Source organism: Triticum aestivum, chromosome 3B, assembly GCF_018294505.1.
Source record: "Triticum aestivum cultivar Chinese Spring chromosome 3B, IWGSC CS RefSeq v2.1, whole genome shotgun sequence".
NCBI lineage: Eukaryota > Viridiplantae > Streptophyta > Magnoliopsida > Poales > Poaceae > Triticum > Triticum aestivum.
The window spans coordinates 647,664,510-647,676,804 of record NC_057801.1 but is presented as its reverse complement, the minus strand read 5'-3'; positions in this window follow the sequence as shown (position 1 = coordinate 647,676,804).

Genomic DNA, 12,295 nt, shown 5'->3' with positions numbered 1-12,295 from the left:
ACAACGGTATGGATGAGAAGACACAGACCAAAATCCCTGTCGTGGATTTGTCACGGCAGATGTCCTTGTGAAAGGACTTAGTCGTGGAGCCATCGCTACGGGTTAACTTGAAGGGGTTAAAGCGGACACAAAGACATAAGGGTTTATACTAGTTTGGCCCCTTCGATGAAGGTAAAAGCCTACGTCTAGTTGTGATGGAATTGATGTGGTTTCGTTGGCTAGGGAGCAAACAAGCTTTGCCTAGGCTCGAGTTGTTGTTGTCTGTCCTTGAACCGCCGCCGGGTCGTCCCCTTATATACACGGGTGACGCCCGTCGGTCCACAGAGTCCCACCCCGGTTCATACTCGTATCCCGGTTGGTCTCTCTCTATTCCTTACTTACAATGCAAGTTTACATATCAAGCCGGTTTACGGCTATAGGTTCTAAACCGACTACAGGCCTTGGGCCTTCATCTGCTTAATCACCTTTATACCACTAATGAAGTTAACCCGGCCCAGGTAGGCCAGTTCATGCCCAGTGGTAATATCCCCAACATTAGGCCCCAGATTGATTTGAACTGGTTCATGTCAATCCTTCACAAAAATCTTTGTCTTCAACATCTTCTGGTAATTGGTAAACCGCCATGTCGTCATCATCTCTGGTTGCTGTATACCGGCATAACGTCATCATGAAGTTGACATTTATGACGCCTTCTTTTATTAATAGATCTACGAAACCCAAGGCAGCAGCTCCACTTCTGAATCTTGCGGCTCCTGGATTCGCGCGCCTGACATACGTCCTTTGCCTTATAAATAGGACCGAAGGGTCATTTCCTTTTCTCCCCTTCGTCTCTTTCTCTTCGTCTTCCTCGCATCGCCAGCCTCGGAGCTCCACCGCCGCCATTGACCTCTGCACCGTCTTGGGCCGCTACATCAACCTGAACACACCAGAGCACTGCGGTAGCCTTCTGCGTCTTCTTCAACTCTGGTAAGCCTTCTGTTCTTCTTAACATAGATCTATTCTAGGGTTTCATGTTCTTGCCGTGTTCATCACTTGTTCATACTCGTACCTAGACTCCTGTACATATCTGTGAAACCCTGCTCTGACTAGCCGTAGCTTTTTAGCATCCGCCTGTAGTTTTACGCTCAAGTCTATAGATCTCATCCACATTCCTTACCCATTGATTTACTTCTGTTCTGCTTTAACCTTTTGAATATTTTCTGTTTTTCTAAACTTGCTTCAGATCCATTGCTGCAATAAGACCTTGTGAAACCTGTTTCTGCATTCTTAGCCATCCGCAACCTCAATTGCTTTCAATGTTTAGATCATGCGGTTTTACTTAATATAGAAAAAGTTAATAAACCGGTATATACCATTAGTCCCCTTGTTGAACCGCTAGAACTCTTTAGCCATATGATGCCACTTCATAAAAATCCGGTTTAAATATACTGCCTCCGGTTTAGCATTGTTCATACCAGCACCTTATTTTATCCAACATGTTCTTGAACCGGAATCACTTATTTCTTGTAGATCTCACCATGGCCAAACAAGTATATGAGTGCAACTGGGTTCCTTCTCGCGTCACAGAAACTCAGCTGGATGATTTAGTTCCGATTGGCGCTTTAGACAGCAAAGATACTATCCACTGGAGGGTTCCTGGTGATGAATGTCCTCCCACACCTCAAGAGGGAGAGGTTGTGATTTTTGCGGACCATTTAGCCCGGGGCTTCAAACCGCCCGGCTCTAAATTTTACCGGGATGTGTTAGCCAATTTTCAACTCCGCCCGCAAGATATTGGCCCCAATTCTGTTACCAACTTATGTCACTTCCAAGTGCTCTGTGAGGTATACCTTCAAGAGAAACCCACAGTTGAATTGTTCAGAGACTGCTTCCACTTAAACCGCCGCACAGAATTCACTGATGGTCCCAATACCGAATTGGGCGGTATGGCAATTCAGAAAAGGAAAGAAATCACTTATCCCCATGCCAAACTACACAGTCACCCCAAGGAGTGGAATGCAACATGGTTTTACTGCAAAGATACTTCCCCTGATGACGAAAATCCTTTGCCTGGCTTTCGTTTGGAGCGGCTCAGCAATACACACCCCTTCCCACAAAGGTTAAGTGCCAAGGAGAGGAGTAAATATGCTCCGCAATTATCCAAGCTCCGAGCCTTCATGGCCAACGGTTTAACAGGAGTAGATCTCGCACGCTGTTGGATATCACGGAGCATACTGCCTCTCAGCCGGCACTCCGGTTTAATGTGCAAGTATACTGGTAGCGTTGATGACCCACTCTGACACACCAACATTCAGCTCTCCGATGATGAAGTCACAGAGGCTATGAAGAAAATGCTGAACGAACCGGAGCACCTCTGCGCTCAAACCGGCCTGGCCCCTTTCTGTGCTACCAACAAACCGCCAGCTATAAGATTTTAATTGTACTTTTTACTGAACCTGTTATTGCTATCTCTGCCTGACATCAATTGCTGCTTAACCAGGGTGATAATCCGTTTTGGAGCAAGAAGCTTCCACAAGACAAACCGGAGAAACCAGAACGGCCAACCCGGCTAAAGACCAAGGTTGTCAAGAAGCCTGCTAAAAAGAGGAAAACCACTGCTTCATCTGATCCGGCTGTTGATGATGATGTGGGTAACTCGGACCCTGAGGTAGAACTCAATTCACTAGGCTTACTTTTTACACGCCTTATTGATGATGATACTTGTCAGGACGACGCTGAAGCCAGTAATGCTGATGTCGCTGAGGTAACTATTCTCTCTTCCGATTCAGATCCTTTGCCTTTGCCAAAATTTCGCCAGGCAAACCGGAAAGTTAAATTTTCTCATCCTCTTGCTTACTTGGATCCCAAATTTCTTATGAAGACTCAGCAACATGAAGCTCTCCGCACAACCCGGCACAGCGGCCAGGTAGTTACCTCCGCCGGTTTACCAAACAGTCCGGTTCGAAAACGCCGCTCCAAGGTCTCTGACCTTTTTATTAATTTATGTTCTAAAGCGGGTTTCATCCGTCAACCTCTTAATCCGTCCGACTCTGATTATCAGGTTACTTCCCATTCCTCCTCTGGTGAATCGTCGGCCACTCAGCTGCCACCACTGAAAACGGTTCTTGGGTAAGCTAGACTGAACATATGCTTCTGGTATACCACGTTATAACTTATGCTGTTCCTTGACTCTTTGTTTCTCTTTCAGGGCTAAACCTAAACCAAGCAAGAAAGCCCGCCTGAATAAAGCGGCCGAGGAAGACACTGCCCCTGAACAGGATAAACCACCAGATCTTGAAGCGTTCGTTCCTGAGGATATTCCCAACGATCCTCCTTTGCAAGATGATGCCATTACTGATAAATGGCCTATTGATACCTCAGTCCCTGTTGACCAGCCTGCCAGCTCCGTCCGGATTGATAGATCCCGTAGTCCTTCAAAGCCTGCCGATAAACCGACCGCGCCAACGCAAACCGGCGAGTCCAAGGATGATGACGTTGTAATTACCGGCGTAGGTCGCTTTGAACCAGGGAATCCTGTCGCTTTGGCCAAGCATACTGTGAAAGAAGATTTTTCTGCCATGAACAAAGGCAAATGGATGTTGATCTGGAAACATATGCTGCTCTGAGTGCCCGAGATCTTCATTCTGGTTACTTGAACCGGCTATATACTAGTCGTGACTGTGAAGCTGGCATGGTAAAGATGATGAGAGATAAATTTGAGGTAACTTCCTTGTGCTTCCTCTTTCTTTAATTACTGCCACTGTATCAATCCTCCTAGCCCCCAAGGGCCGGTTTGTAACCTTCTTCAAGCCGGGACTTGAATATAATCCTCAATACTTTGAAATCCATCAATGTAGCCTCCAAGGGCCGGTTCAACTTAGTATAATTAAACCGGGACTCCAATAAAGATTCTAACATCAGAACATAACTGAGCAAATAGCCATTAGCCCCCAAGTGCCAACTTGAATACCTGTATTGAGCTTGGGACTTTGTGATTTAGTAATAGATGAAAATTGGAGGTGCATTAGCCCCCAAGTATCAAGTGTATAACTTTTTATGTGGTTGGTACTTCAAATTCTTGTACCGTTTGTTGAAAGCCAAGCACTGTCTTTATGCAAGCTGAAGTGAAGATCAAAGAGGACCGGATTACGGATCTGCAGGAAACTTTGAAAACCCAACAAGCTGAAACCGACAAGGCAAAGGAAGAAATAACCAGCACTTTGAGCATCACAGAACAGCTGAAAGAGGGCTTCAAGAAGGAGCGGACTGATTGGGCCACTGAGAAGGCCGATTTAATAAAAAGAGCTGAAAACGCTGAGGCTACCGTTAAACCGGTGGTAAATGAGCTAACCATCGTAAAGCGGCAAGTACATTCCATGACTGCTGCTATCTTTGGTAAGATCCTTTTAGTTTCCTGGACAACTCTGGCCTGCTTATAATAGATCCGGTTTGTGATCTTTCCTGTATTGTTGCAGGTACCCGCATTGGTCACTTAGGGTCAGATGTTCGGAAGAAGTCGAAGGCTGCCTACACTTTAATTGAAAAGCTGTATACCGGAGCGCAACGGATCATCACCACTGCATCTCATAACAATTCGGCACCCACTTTAATCCAAGAAACTCTTAATAGGTTGTCAATGCTTCCTGCTCGGATTGTAGAACTGAAAAAATCTGCTGCTCGAACCGGAGCCATTAATGCCTTGATCCGAGCAAAAGCATGGGTGCCGAATTTCGATCCTGTTGAAGCAGCTCAAGGCTATCCCAGCTTGAAGGAAGATGGCTCAGAGTTCAATGAAGATGACTTGAGGGCGATAAACCATGCAGTACGCCCTCTGGCTTGTCAACTGACTGAAGAGGCAGATTTGTCGCATTATCAAGCTCAGTACAATGATCAGAACAAACGAGTGCCTGCACCAACTCCTGAAGCGGAGAATCTGATTCCTCCAATCCGTAAGCATACTTACGCTCCTGATATTGAACCATCTTCTTTGATCCATAAAGAGGCTGTCTTTCAAGCTTTAATGGGAATCGACTAGACCATTGTTGATTTCTAGCCAATGGATAGAGATGAGGAAGCTGAAGCGGCGCGGGACGACCCACAACCGTCAGACCGGTATGATGAACAGGCTTGAACCGGAAGCCGATTTAAATAGCTGCTTTATTATGATCCGCCGGAACAACAATGATCTTATTTGGGCACCGCGTTGCCTTGTAATAGGATAGTCAATACCTCTGCCTTGAATATGCCTTCGTGCATAAGTACTGATGCTTTTGCTTGAAATCCTCAATTTATATTTCCTGCAATCAGAAAATCTTGAACTGCGGTGGCGGTTATACCGCCGACCGGTTTATAACTTTGATATATATATATATATATATATATATATATATATATATATCAATGTATTTAAAACATATAATCAAATTTGTGATACAAAATACCTGCCATCGCTGGGCATGAAGTTGGCTTAGCCAAGCTTGAAATGGAGTATTTACAAACCGTTACCATCAAAGGGGAGAAAACAACTCCCATGTAAACCGTGCTGGGTCATTATGAGCCCCCCTGCTACTTCATGATGTTAACAGGAAAGTTAAACCGGGCATATTTTCTCCGGAATACAAATGAACCGATTTCCATCAGCTGAACCGGTAAAAAAGTGTTGTTGGTTTAAAGGAAACACAACAAAAATTGAAGAATAGTCAGAAAAGAAATATGGCAGCAAAGGCAATGATAAAAATCGTTTGCTAAAACATGCTTTACTGAGCTGATCAGATGGTGTTACCACGGTCGGACAGGACCACGCCCCAATAGGAGTGACAATGGTTCAAGTCAGCCAGGTCCCCAAATGAAACTGTGGCATTTATGCCGATCAAAAGGCGTGGCAATGGTTCGGGTTCGACCAAGCCCCCAAGTGATTTTGTGGCCTTAGGCCGATCAAGAGGCGTGACTGGTTCAGACTTGACCATGTCCCCAAGTGATCTGGTGGCTTTCGCCTATCAAAAGGTGTCGCATTGGTTCGGACACGACCAAGGCCCCAAGTGATATCACAAAGCTTTTTTTGAAAAGCAAATTTCAAGGGGTAAACCGGAGGCCGCTTTAAAACAGAACCACTCCATGTAACCACGCATGATATGAAAGGACAGAGACCCCGCTTTAGCTGAGGCTCCGGTTTTATTATATCAATGATAATATATACACCGCCATAATATGTACATAGATAGAGCCGATGGCTCAAGTGTAGTAAGGCCGAAGATGAGCTATATTCCACGGCCTGTTGGTCTCCTCCTCTGATGTGCGTGAGTCTTTATGCTCTCGAATATCAATCAGATAGTATGACCCGTTGTGCAGATTCTTGCTGACCACGAAAGGTCCCTCCCAAGGTGGGGATAACTTATGCATATCCGTCTGATCTTGATGAGCCGAAGCACCAAATTTCCTTCTTGAAAAGTTCTGGTTCGGACCCGGCGACTGTGATAGCGACGAAGATCTTGTTGATAAATCGCCGAGCGGGCAGCCGCTATGTCACGCTCCTCATCTAATAGGTCCAAAGCGTTTTGCCGTGCTGTCTCATTGTCCGCTTCAACATAATCCACCACACGAGGCGAATCGTGTCGGATATCACTAGGGAGAACCGCCTCTGCTCCGTAGACCATAAAAAACAGTGTGTATCCTGTAGATCGGGGTAACTCTTCAACCCAACATCCCGGTGTTCTTTGTAATGGAACCATAAGCCGGGGTTTGATGCCTCGCAAGATCTCTTGATTAGCTCGTTCTGCCTGCCCATTGGACTGTGGGTGAGCCACTGATGATACGTCAAGTCTGATGTGCTCACGTTCACAGAATTCCTTCATAGCACCCTTGGATGAATTGGTACCATTGTCAGTAATGATACTGTGTGGAAAGCCAAACCGGAAAATCACCTTTTTAATGAACTGCACCGCTGTAGCTGCATCACACTTGCTGACAGGCTCCGCTTCAACCCACTTGGTAAACTTGTCAACTGCCACCAAAAGGTGGGTTTTCTTATCCTTGGATCTTTTAAAAGGTCTGACCATATCCAGCCCCATGTTGCAAACGGCCAAGTAATTGGAATCATCCTCAATTCTTGAGCCGGCACATGAGCACGCCTTGAAAATTTCTGACAACCATCACACTGTTTAACCAAGTCCTCCGCATCAGCATGAGCTGTCAACCAGTAAAACCCATGATGAAACGCCTTAGCCACCAGAGACTTTGAACCGGCGTGGTGACCACAATCCCCTTCATGGATTTCGCGTAAAATTTCACAACCTTCCTCAGGAGAGACACAGAGTTGAAACGCCCCTGATACACTGCAATGATGCAATTCGCCATTGATAATTGTCATAGATTTGGATCGCCGGACTATCTGCCTGGCTAGAGTCTCATCCTCTGGCAACTCTCCCCGGTTCATGTACGCAAGATAGGGAACTGTCCAATCCGGTATAACATGCAGGGCTGCCACCAATTGAGCCTCCGGATCAGGAATAGCCAAATCCGCTTCACCTAGGAGCTTGACTGACGGATTGTGCAACACATCAGGAAAGACATTAGGCGGGACCGGTTTACGCTGAGAGCCCAACCGGCTTAAAGCGTCCGCCGCTTCATTTTCTCGACGATCCATGTGATCCACCTGATAACCCTTGAAGTGACCTGCAACAATATCCACCTCACGACGATATGCAGCCATGAGTGGGTCTTTAGAATCCCAAGTGCCAGACACCTGTTGAGCTACGAGGTCCGAGTCACCGAAGCACTTAACCCGACTTAGATTCATCTCTTTAGCCATCCGGAGACCATGGAGAAAGGCTTCATAATCAGCTGCATTATTAGTACAAGGGAACATTAAGCGGAGAACATAACAAAACTTATCACCTCGTGGGGAAGTTAACACGACTCCGGCCCCCGAGCCTTCCAATTGTCTGGATCCATCAAAATGGATAGTCCAATATGTGTGATTCGGTTTCTCCTCTGGGGCTTGCAACTCAGTCCAATCATTGATGAAATCCACAAGTGCTTGAGACTTCACCGCCGTCCGGGGTACGTACTTGAATCCGTGCGGCCCAAGTTCTATAGCCCACTTGGCAATCCGGCCGGTCGCCTCCCGGTTCTGTATGATATCGCCCAAGGGAGCTGAACTGACCACTGTTATAGGGTGCCCTTGGAAATATTGCTTCAACTTTCGGCTTGCCATGAAAACTCCATATACCAGCTTCTGCCAATGCGGATACCTTTGCTTGGATTCAATAAGCACCTCACTGATATAGTAAACCGGCCGCTGAACCGGATACTCCTTGGCTGCCTCCTTGCGTTCTACCACAATAGCCACGCTAGCTGCACGAGCATTGGCCGCTACGTATAACAATAACGGCTCCTTGTCGACCGGAGCAGCAAGAACGGGCGGATTGGCTAATTGCCGCTTCAAGTCCTCCAACGCTTCATCAGCAGTTGGACTCCAGATAAATTGATCTGTCTTTCTCAACATCTGGTATAAAGGGATGGCCTTCTCTCCGAGGCGGCTAATAAACCGGCTCAGTGCGGCGATCCGACCCGCCAAACGCTGAACATCGTTGATACACTTTGGTTTAGCCAGGGAAGTGATAGCCGTAGTCTTCTCCGCATTAGCCTCAATTCCTCTGTTGGACACAAGAAAACCCAGTAACTTGCCTGCCGGAACACCAAAGACACATTTGGCAGGGTTAAGCATCATCTTATAAACCCGCAAGTTGTCAAAGGTTTCCTTTAAATCATCAACCAGCGTCTCCTTCTGCCTTGACTTGACTACAATATCATCCACATAGGCGTGCACATTGCGGCCGATCTGTTTATGCAGGCAATTCTGTACACACCGTTGATAAGTGGCTTGGGCGCTCTTGAGCCCAAAGGGCATAGATACATAGCAGAAGGCTCCAAAGGGAGTAATAAACGCCGTCTTCTCCTGGTCCATAACCGCCATTTTGATCTGATGATACCCAGAATGCGCATCCAAAAAACTCAAACGCTCACAACCCGCCGTGGCGTCAATAATCTGGTCAATGCGAGGGAGGGCGAAAGGATCTGCTGGACAAGCCTTGTTATGATCCGTGTAATCCACACACGTACGCCAAGTGCCATTTTTCTTAAGAACCAGCACCAGATTAGCAAGCCATTCTGGATGGAACACTTCAATGATAAAACCAGCTGCTAAGAGCCTGGCCACCTCCTCCCCAATAGCTTTGCGCCTCTCTTTGTTAAACCGGCGGAGAAATTGCTTTACCGGTTTATACTTGGGATCAACATTAAGAGTGTGCTCAGCGAGTTCCCTCGGTACACCTGGCATGTCAGGAGGCTTCCATGCAAAAATGTCCCGATTCTCACGGATGAACTCGATGAGCGCGCTTTCCTATTTAGGGTCCAAGTTGGCACTGACAGTGAACTGCTTGGACGAATCGCCGGGCACGAAGTCAATAAGCTTGGTCTTAGCCGCTGATTTGAACTTCAGATCTGAATCATGCTCCGTAGTTGGCTTCTTCAAAGGGGTCATGTCCGCCGGATCAACATTGTCCCTATAATATTTTAACTCCTCCATGGCACAAACCGACTCTGCATAGGCCGCATCCCCTTCCTCACATTCCAAAGCAACCTTGCGGCTCCCATGAACCGTTACTGTCCCTTTGTGACCCGGCATCTTGAGCTGCAAATAGATATAACAAGGCCGTGCCATGAACTTGGCATAAGCCGGCCGCCCAAACAAAGCGTGATATTGGCTCCAGATCTTCACCACCTCAAAGGTTAGTGTCTCGGATCGGGAATCATGCACGTCCCCAAAAGCCACCTCCAGGGCTATCTTACCAACAGGATATGCTGATTTGCCAGGCACCACACCATGGAACACCGTATTAGACGGTCTGAGATCCTTGTCTGTTAGCCCCCTTGCGGCGGAATGTCTCATAGTACAGGATGTTAATACTGCTCCCTCCATCCATGAGTACCTTAGTGAATTTATAACCTCCCACCTGAGGGTCTACCACTAATGCCAACTGGCCCGGATTGTCAACCCGGGGGGTGATCCTCCCTGCTCCACACGATAGGCTGCTCCGACCAGCGTAAATAACGCGGTACGGCCGGTTCAACAGAGTTCACTGCTCGCTTATTAAGTTTCCGGTCGCGCTTATCCGAGCTAGTTGTGAAAACGTGATACTACCCATTGTTCAACTGTTTTGGCTGGCTCTGATAACCCGACCGCTGCTGCTGCTGCTCTTGGTTGTAACCCCCTTGACCGTTCTGATTATCCTGGTTATTATTACCGCCCTGATTGAAACCTGTACCGGAAGCTCCATCGTGACCCGACCCATGGAAACCGGATCCTGAGCCACCACCTGACCCACAGTCATACCGGAAGGCATTAGAGTTTTTAAATTCCTGCATAATGAAACAATCCTTCCAAAGGTGGTTAGCCGCCGCCTCCTTCGTCCCGTGTTTTGGGCAAGGCTGATTCAGCAAATAGTTTAAACGATCCGGGTTAGGATTTGGAGCCCCATTACTATTCGCCGCTTTACCTCTGCGCCGCTGACCCTTGTCCTGCGCATTAGTGTTAGCCACAAAGTCCATGCTACCATCCGCCTTACGCTTGCCTCTGTTTCCATGGCCCGCCGGTTTGTACTGATGCCCCTTAGAGTTGCTATTCTTTTTTCCCTTCCCTGCTTCGTCATCGTCAATCTCGGGATCCTTGGTACTATCAGAATCATCATACTTCCCTAAAGCGGCCATGAGAGTTCCCATGTCATTACAGAACCGCTTCATACGCCCTAACTTTTGCTTTAGAGGCTTAAACCGGCAGTTGCCCTCCAAGGTTAAGATCACAGAGTCAGCATTGATCCTGTCCGACGAGTGCAAGACTTCAGAAATGCGACGTACCCAATGGGTTGTTGACTCTCCATCCTCCTGAACACAAGCCGCCAAGTCTACTATGGATTTAGGCTGGTTACACGTATCTTTGAAATTCTGGATAAACCGGGTCCGCAACTGGGCCCATGAACTGATAGAATTAGGCGGCAGGCCCTTCAACCAAGTACGGGCTGTGCCTTCAAGCATCATGGTGAAGTACTTTGCACACGCGGTCTCATCCACATCCAGCATCTCCATTGCCATCTCATAACTCTCTACTCACGCTTTTGGAGATAAATCAGCGGTGTAATTCGGCACCTTGCGCGGGCCCTTGAAGTCCTTGGGCAGGCGTACATTGCGTAAAGCGGGGACTAAATAGGGCACTCCCAAGCTAGACGCGACCCCTGTCCCGGCAGAGGTGGTAGGACGAACCGGTGTAAGCTGATCCGCCTCGTTCTGTGCTGCTAACTCGGCCTCCCTTCGTGCCCGGGCCCGGTCCACTACATCCTGAGCATTGTGAACACTACCGGTCGGGTTATTGCCACGGGCCGCTTCACGGACCCGCGCATTGCTTGATATGGCCGGTTCGTCCAGGCACCTGCTATAGCTCTGGCTTGGACGAGGTGTGGAATGAATCCGATCACGGCTGTATGAATATGCCTCCTGTTGAATCAAAGCGGTCCGGAGAAGTTCCTTAACCCGGTGTGTCTCTATTGCTTGCGAAGAGTCTCCTTCGACCGGGATAGCTTCCAATCGCGCAGCAGCTGCGACAAGATTGTCCATAGGATTAGAATAATGACCCGGAGGTGTCTGGACCGGCGGAGGAATCACAATGTTCTGCCGAGGAGGTTCCATCAGGCGGGGTTGGAGCGTCGCTCCTGGCCCTGGTGCTTCGACCCGGTTTACCTCCAGGTGCCCCGGCGGATTACTGGTTCCAGCTCCCGGAGTGTGAAAGAGATTTCGAGGGTCGAACCCTAATGGCAGGCGTGACCTATGCTTCCGCTTCAAGACTTCATGTGATGCGTTCTGGTCGAGCATGAGTTTATAAGCCTGGGCGTCCAAAGCGGCCCGCTCTGCGGCCATCCTGTCTTTCTCTGCTGCCAGGTCGGCTTTGGCTTGTGCGATCTGCTCTTTCACCTTTGCAACTTCTGCATCATGGGCCTCCTAATCCGCCGGATTGGCCTCTGCCATAAGTACAGCTAGTGCATCAAACATGTCAGACAGAACTTGAACCGGTGGGCGCACAAGGCCTCCTGCCCCTGCTGCCGCTGCCGCTGCTGATCCGGAGAACATTGCTGCCGCGGTCGAGGAGTGATTCGCCGCCTGCGTACCGGCCATGAATATTCCAACCCAGTTGATCTGCTCAGGGGGGTCCGGAATACTGTCGCCATCGGAACAACCCCTAATCTGGTCGTCTTGCAACTGGTACAAT